Source organism: Oncorhynchus kisutch, unplaced genomic scaffold, assembly GCF_002021735.2.
Source record: "Oncorhynchus kisutch isolate 150728-3 unplaced genomic scaffold, Okis_V2 Okis03b-Okis08b_hom, whole genome shotgun sequence".
Taxonomy (NCBI): Eukaryota; Metazoa; Chordata; class Actinopteri; order Salmoniformes; family Salmonidae; genus Oncorhynchus; species Oncorhynchus kisutch.
Window position 1 is genome coordinate 5707006 of NW_022261980.1, and position 6704 is coordinate 5713709.

Genomic DNA, 6704 nt, shown 5'->3' on the forward strand with positions numbered 1-6704 from the left:
AGTGATATAAAAAGACCATGTCAACAAATGACTGGAGGCTGCCGATTGGCTGATTGATTTGCATAGTGAAAAGAAAAGGTGACCTTTCCAGTTGTTCTGAACAAGCTGCACACACACACACACACACACACACACACACACACACACACACACACACACACCCCTGTGGTAAAAAAACTTCACTATACAGGCTAAATATCTTCTTCATAAACAAGACGGAAGCTTGAACGGCTTCACTGCTGCATTTGTGCTTTACACCACGGTGCCATTTCTCAAGAAAACGGTGGAAAAGTACTGGGAGGGGGACATTTTTTCCAAAGCCTGCTCACTCTGAATGTTTGCATGTGCAATTGCATAATAGCAACACAAAATTCAGCAACACAGCCCCTCCATTAAAACATCATGAATGGAGATAAGCGAATTAGCAAATATAACCAAGCAACAATCTTGCCGAGTTCAGCAAGAACAACCAGAGGCTTCCACACTGCTCTCATAATGACACTTGCATCACTCTAGGGATGACATCACAGCTGACCTTTAGCCCGTTACAACCCCACACCAAACACCTCCACAGAAAGAAACCCCACTCCCACCACAGCCAAAGACACCAAGCTGACCAATCAAGCGCCTAGCAGAGGGAAGAAGATATGCTCCGGTGGAGTGTTCTAGAACACCCTCACCATTCCTGCCTCATCCACTGGAGCCCCCATACCACCTCCACCGTAGGGGATGACTAACTTCTCAAAAAGGTTTGGATGACCTTTCCCTGCCGTTACCATGCATCCCACAGCGGGTCTCTAGGCAACCGATGTGTTCGAAGAGAGTGGTTGAGAGAGAGAGAGAGAGAGAGAGTCTCAGAGAGAAGTGGGGGGGGCAGAGCCCTAGCATGAGGTCTACATGCCAGCCAGCTCCTCTCACATTACACAGCTCAGAGAGGAATGCTCCTCCCTCACACCCCCCTCTCATTTTGAGAGAAAAAAGAAAAACAAGAAGCGACCCCATCCCAGCAAATGCCATGGAAAATATTTGGAAATTGGATGAGGTCTTCAGGCTTGGGCTAGTGAGGGACTAGGATAACGTGATACGTTTTTATTCATATTCTGTGGGATTTTTTTGGGGGGGGGGGTCTAAAGAGAGGTGGCAGCTGTGGCGGGTGGCAGGGCGCCCTGGCACAGTGACCTTATCAGAATAGCTGTCCGTGTGCCCTGCCTGGTGAGCCCACGACCTACTTCCTTTCATCTGGAGCCCGTCCAGTGACATCAAAGTGTCTCTTCCCTGTTGGCTCTTTGACTATAAATCAATGGTGCATTCACCTTGACGGATTTAGATGCAGAGCATGCTCGTCCCAAAGCCCCATCGCTAGACTGCTAGAGCTTCCAAAAGACAACCCTGTCTCACAAATAACAAGACTGTGGGTGGTGAGTCACAGACAGGGGCACACTGTCGAGTAGACAGCACCTCTCCAAAATGAGAAGAAAATAATTGTTCCCAAATTACACCTTCCAGATTTAGTGGAAGGAGCTATAATTACAGGTGCCAAATGAGAGAACAAACACCTCGCTCTCAAGTCCCCAACTTTTCAACGATAGCAGGAACATGAGGCTCAATAGCCAAGAATCGGAACTAACGTTCCTAGTCATTGCCTACCTGTCTTCACTCTCATTCTCCTCCATGTTAGGAGATGTTGTCCTCTCTCTGAAGTTCAGTGAGACACACCCTGATGATTCCCTCCATGGGAGTTATTAGGAGGACGGCGGAGAACTACAGTATACAGTCTGCCCGGGTTGTGCTCAGCAGCAGCAGTGCAAAGCAAAAGGGAACTTCAGAAGTGTGCACTATTCAACAGGCTACAATCACGTGCTCGCAGAAAGGGGAGCCTGCCAATTCCTGACTCGCTAGACTGACTAGGCAGGCAACACTGGGTAGCTTCTGGACTGCTTGTCGTTTCAGCTTTTCTACACACACCTTTTAGGCTTTAGCTTTATTCAGAGGTTGGCCTTGCTAGCAGGCCAATCGGAGAGGGAATTTACAAAATAAGAGCTTAACAAAATATTGTTAATAATAGTGTGCTGCTATCTTCCAGGCACTAATGCAGGGGTGTCAAACTCATTCCACAGAGGGCCTAGTGTTCCCTTTCAATTAAGACCTAGACAGACTAACTAAATAGTGGCATTAATCCATCAAAATCAAGTACAAAGGAGGGAAAACCCCAAAATATTAGGCCCACTGTGGAATGAGTTTGACACATTGTGCACTAATGTGATGAGGCACAGATTAGGGTAAGGTTGGTCAGAATAAGACCAAGTAGCCCTTCTCCATACACATAGTGTTCAGAACAAGCTCAAACTGGAGTGGTAGGGTGAGGACAGGAAATGGCTTTTGGTCCCGGAGGCCTACAAGTTGAGACTAACCCAGTTCCTAACAGTGGAATCAATGATTCCGTAATCTAACAAGTAACAGAAAGGGATGTGTTTAGTTTTGAATGACGGTGTCACATCAGTTGGCACCACAACAAGGCTTTCAGTCAGAGAATTAAGACAGGTCATCAAACAAAAGTAGAGACAATTCCATTTTGAATAGGCCATTTCAAATCCAATTGAAATATTCCCAGTTTGGCCTTTACATTACGGTAATGTCCCAAAGGAACGCTCCATTAAATTCCTGAATTGAAATTAACACACATGGAATCCACCCCAACTCTGGTTGTTGCTTGTCATGAATGGCAGAAACCAGCTTGGTCCTAAGAGAAGAACATCGAGCTCTCAGCAGTTGTGCCGTGTCACCACAGAGAACACTCATCATTGTGTGCACCATGTCCTGCTGTTCCTACAGTATGGAAAACAACCAAATCGCCCAGTAATCAGCAACACATCAATACTGGCCGCTCCACTCTCCTAATGTTCTGTATAGCCAGCCGATGACGTTAGACCTCAGCAACTGACACAGTCAAACCCTGATACAGATAACCTTATCTAAAACGTTAACCAACCTTTACCCCTCCTTCCTCATTCAACTCCAGCCATAGACAAACTACCGCCATACTATACATGATCTCTGCTCTGCCAAGAAGGGAGAGGCTAGTCACAACCTGCAGGGGTTAGGTGACTGCACAGGCCCACTGAGTATTACATAGGCCATCACATCGATCTCAGGCAGGAGAGCGCTAGCTTACAGGAAATGATGCTGCTCTCCTCATTTAGCCCCCCGAGGCAGGAGCAGACAGGTCGGTGATGCTTTCTGGAAGAAAACGAGAAGAAAAAACCTCTCCATTTCTCAAAAGAACATTTGACTCCCTGCGCCCTGTCGCTGACAGTGGCAGACAATTACTGCCTGAACGAAGGAGGAAAGAGAAAACAAACAGATGCTAGGAGGAGGGTGAGACTGCTCTGGAGCCTGAGGGAGTAGCTCTGGTGCAAGATGGATAGCGCTCCAGGAAGGGTGGTGTCCAGTTTACTGGCCTGATTAGCAGCCCACACTGCAAATATTAACCCAGCGGCCATCCCAGTGTCTGTCTGACCAACACCAGTGACTGGGAGAGGAACAGAGGGAGCGAGAAGCCAAATAGCTGCTCTGCTTGAAAAAAAAACACAGAACATAGGAAACACAACCGGGCTCCTCAAAACAACTCTCAACCCCTGTGGCAGAACAGTGGATCTGTTGAGGTTAACAGAAAGTAAAGGAATACAAGCAAAAAACATCCCAAAGTTTAATGCCGAACTGTCAATCACTGGGCCTGATATAGACTGATGGTAAAATCCCTCTCAGCTGACAGAGTTGTGTTAAATGATGTCGCCTGCGTCGTCAGTTTAGACCAAGTACTGACCGTTTCACATGAGCAGCCAAGCCTCCAGTCTCCCCGGTCTGAATGAGACCATGTGGTGGAAAAACACAGCAATCCTTGGCTGCAGTCGGGCTAACTGCTCAAATCCCCTGGCTTCCGCTTACTCAGACAATAAAGTTTCCAGAATCCTTCTTCAAGAAACCGGCAGACATTTAAAAGAGAAGAAAACATGCGTAAAGTCCGACCACAGGAAATGCAGGGCTGTCCCAAACCACTGCGGAGGGCCCAGCCTCCTCTAGAAAATCTGCTCAACGGAAAGCACCACACAGGCTGTGTTGATAACAACGGTAGGTCTGTGAGCCACCGCTCCAGCCCCTATTCTGAGCAGGCAGATAAGGCCTGTCCTATTCCTCCGACTGCTCTACACAATCAGGCCCTATGGTGCCGTTTGGTGACAGGGCACTGAGAATCAGGCCTTTGAGACACAATAATGCTATCAAGCAGCGACCATTTTCCCTCTAAATGGGCTTTTTGTGTGAAACATCAAACTGATAAGCTAGCGGAGCTGTAAGTGGACAGTGTATACTCCCGTTCTTAAACACCCTTCCCCCCCTTTAACAGGGGTGAATGCTTCTGGGACAGAAGGCGACTGATGACTCGGTTCGGACTTAGAATACGTGGACAACTACAAATACCTGGGTGTCTGGTTAGACTGTAAACTCTCCTTCCAGACCAACATCAAACATCTCCAATCCAAAGTTAAATCTAGAATTGGCTTCCTATTTTCGCAACAAAGCATCCTTCACTCATGCTGCCAAACATATCCTTGTAAAACTGACCATCCTACCAATCCTCGACTTTGGCGATGTCATTTACAAAATAGCCTCCAATACCCTACTCAACAAATTGGATGCAGTCTATCACAGTGCCATCCGTTTTGTCACCAAAGACCCATATACTACCCACCATTGCGACCTGTACTCTCTCGTTGGCTGGCCCTCGCTTCATACTTGTCGCCAAACCCACTGGCTCCATGTCATCTACAAGACCCTGCTAGGTAAAGTCCCCCCTTATCTCAAGCTCGCTGGTCACCATAGCATCTCCCACCTGTAGCACACGCTCCAGCAGGTATATCTCTCTAGTCACCCCCAAAACCAATTCTTTCTTTGGCCGCCTCTCCTTCCAGTTCTCTGCTGCCAATGACTGGAACGAACTACAAAAATCTCTGAAACTGGAAACACTTATCTCCCTCACTAGCTTTAAGCACCAACTGTCAGAGCAGCTCACAGATTACTGCACCTGTACATAGCCCACCTATAATTTAGCCCAAACAACTACCTCTTTCCCTACTGTATTTATTTTATTTATTTATTTATTTAGCTCCTTTGCACCCCATTATTTTTATTTCTACTTTGCACATTCTTCCACTGCAAATCTACCATTCCAGGGTTTTACTTGCTATATTGTATTTACTTTGCCATCATGGCCTTTTTTTTTGCCTTTACCTCCCTTATTTCACCTCATTTGCTCACCTCGTATATAGACTTGTTTCTACTGTATTATTGACTGTATGTTAAATAAAGGTGTTCTCAACTTGCCTACCTGGTTAAATAAAGGTGTTCTCAACTAGCCTACGCCTTCAGCTCAAAGTAATTGCACATGGTTGACCTTTGAACCAGGCGGGCATTAAATTGAGGGGTCGAAAAAAATAAAAAAATAAAGAACACACCTGTCCTCAGACCAAATAACCCAGTGAGGGGAGAGAAAGAAACTGTTTTGCCCGAGATGTGAAAAGGAGCAGGGCGCGAGAACTATAACAGCCCATTCTGGTGGAAAACAATTAAAACTAATTGTGGAAAACACATCGCCATGTTTAAGGACTGTAAGTAGGCTTAGTTGGGATTGAGGCAATAACAGGGTGCAAAGACACCCCGACTTTAAGAAAATCTAGGGGATGTTCTCCACATGGGCTTTTTTGAGGTTTGATTCATTTGGGATCTAGGCCTTTACAAAGCACATCTCTCTAGCTTGTCCCGCACACCAGTTATGCAAGCACAACCAAAATGTCAGTGGACCTGGTGGTTGGGGAAGAGAATGTGTAGTACACAGTTCTGTCACACAGTAAAAGTCCATTTGGTTCTCCAGCTCTACAGGTCAAGCGGTGCCTGGCCCACCCCTGGCTCTGGCCCACCCCTGGCTCTGGCCCACCCCTGGCTCTGGCCCACCCCTGGCTCTGGCCCACCCCTGGCTCCTCAATGTATGTGCCTTGGAAGATACAAAAAAAATTGCCAAAACCTTCAGCAGCAAACAGAAAAAACAGGAACGAGGCTGTAATTTCACTTAGAAAAGAAATGAACCCCAAGATCAAACAAATTCCTCTAAAAGTTGGCTACATTTGGATCTATCTTATAAAGTGTTTATTTACGTTTTCTATATGTGGTAAGCAATAAAAAACAATATAAAGAGATGTTTCATTAGTAAAGGCCTTCGGGCTTTAGGCATCTTGTCAGGATCAAGGAGATAAGATACTGGGCCTGAAAGCAAAGAAACAGTGCAGGAGTCTCAGAGAATTCCTCTCATAAAAGACTGGAGGAACATTTCAGCTGAAAATGCTCTCAGGGGATAGTCCATCAACAACTGTCCAGCATCTCAACCCTGAGTGACTAGAGAACGACACCCAGATACCTTCCCAGAATATATCCCTGGCCCATCAGTCACAGTTGTTGGGTTATTTAGGCCCATCAGTCACAGTTGTTGGGTTATTTAGGCCCATCAGTCACAGTTGTTGGGTTATTTAGGCCCATCAGTCACAGTTGTTGGGTTATTTAGGCCCATCAGTCACAGTTGTTGGGTTATTGAGGCCCATCAGTCACAGTTGTTGGGTTATTGAGGCCCATCAGTCACAGTTGTTGGGTTATTGAGG

General features: G+C 46.4%; 1 pseudogene across 1 annotated transcript in view; it reads right to left on the reverse strand.

The window, feature by feature from the left end:
- Positions 1-1802, reverse strand: part of LOC116359568 (homeodomain-interacting protein kinase 3-like) — a 55122-nt pseudogene extending 53320 nt beyond the window's left edge. The window contains exon 1 of the transcript XR_004206702.1: positions 1648-1802. The product of XR_004206702.1 is annotated as a homeodomain-interacting protein kinase 3-like (transcript). The remainder of the gene's footprint in view (positions 1-1647) is intronic.
- Between the last annotated feature and the right edge of the window lie 4902 nt (positions 1803-6704).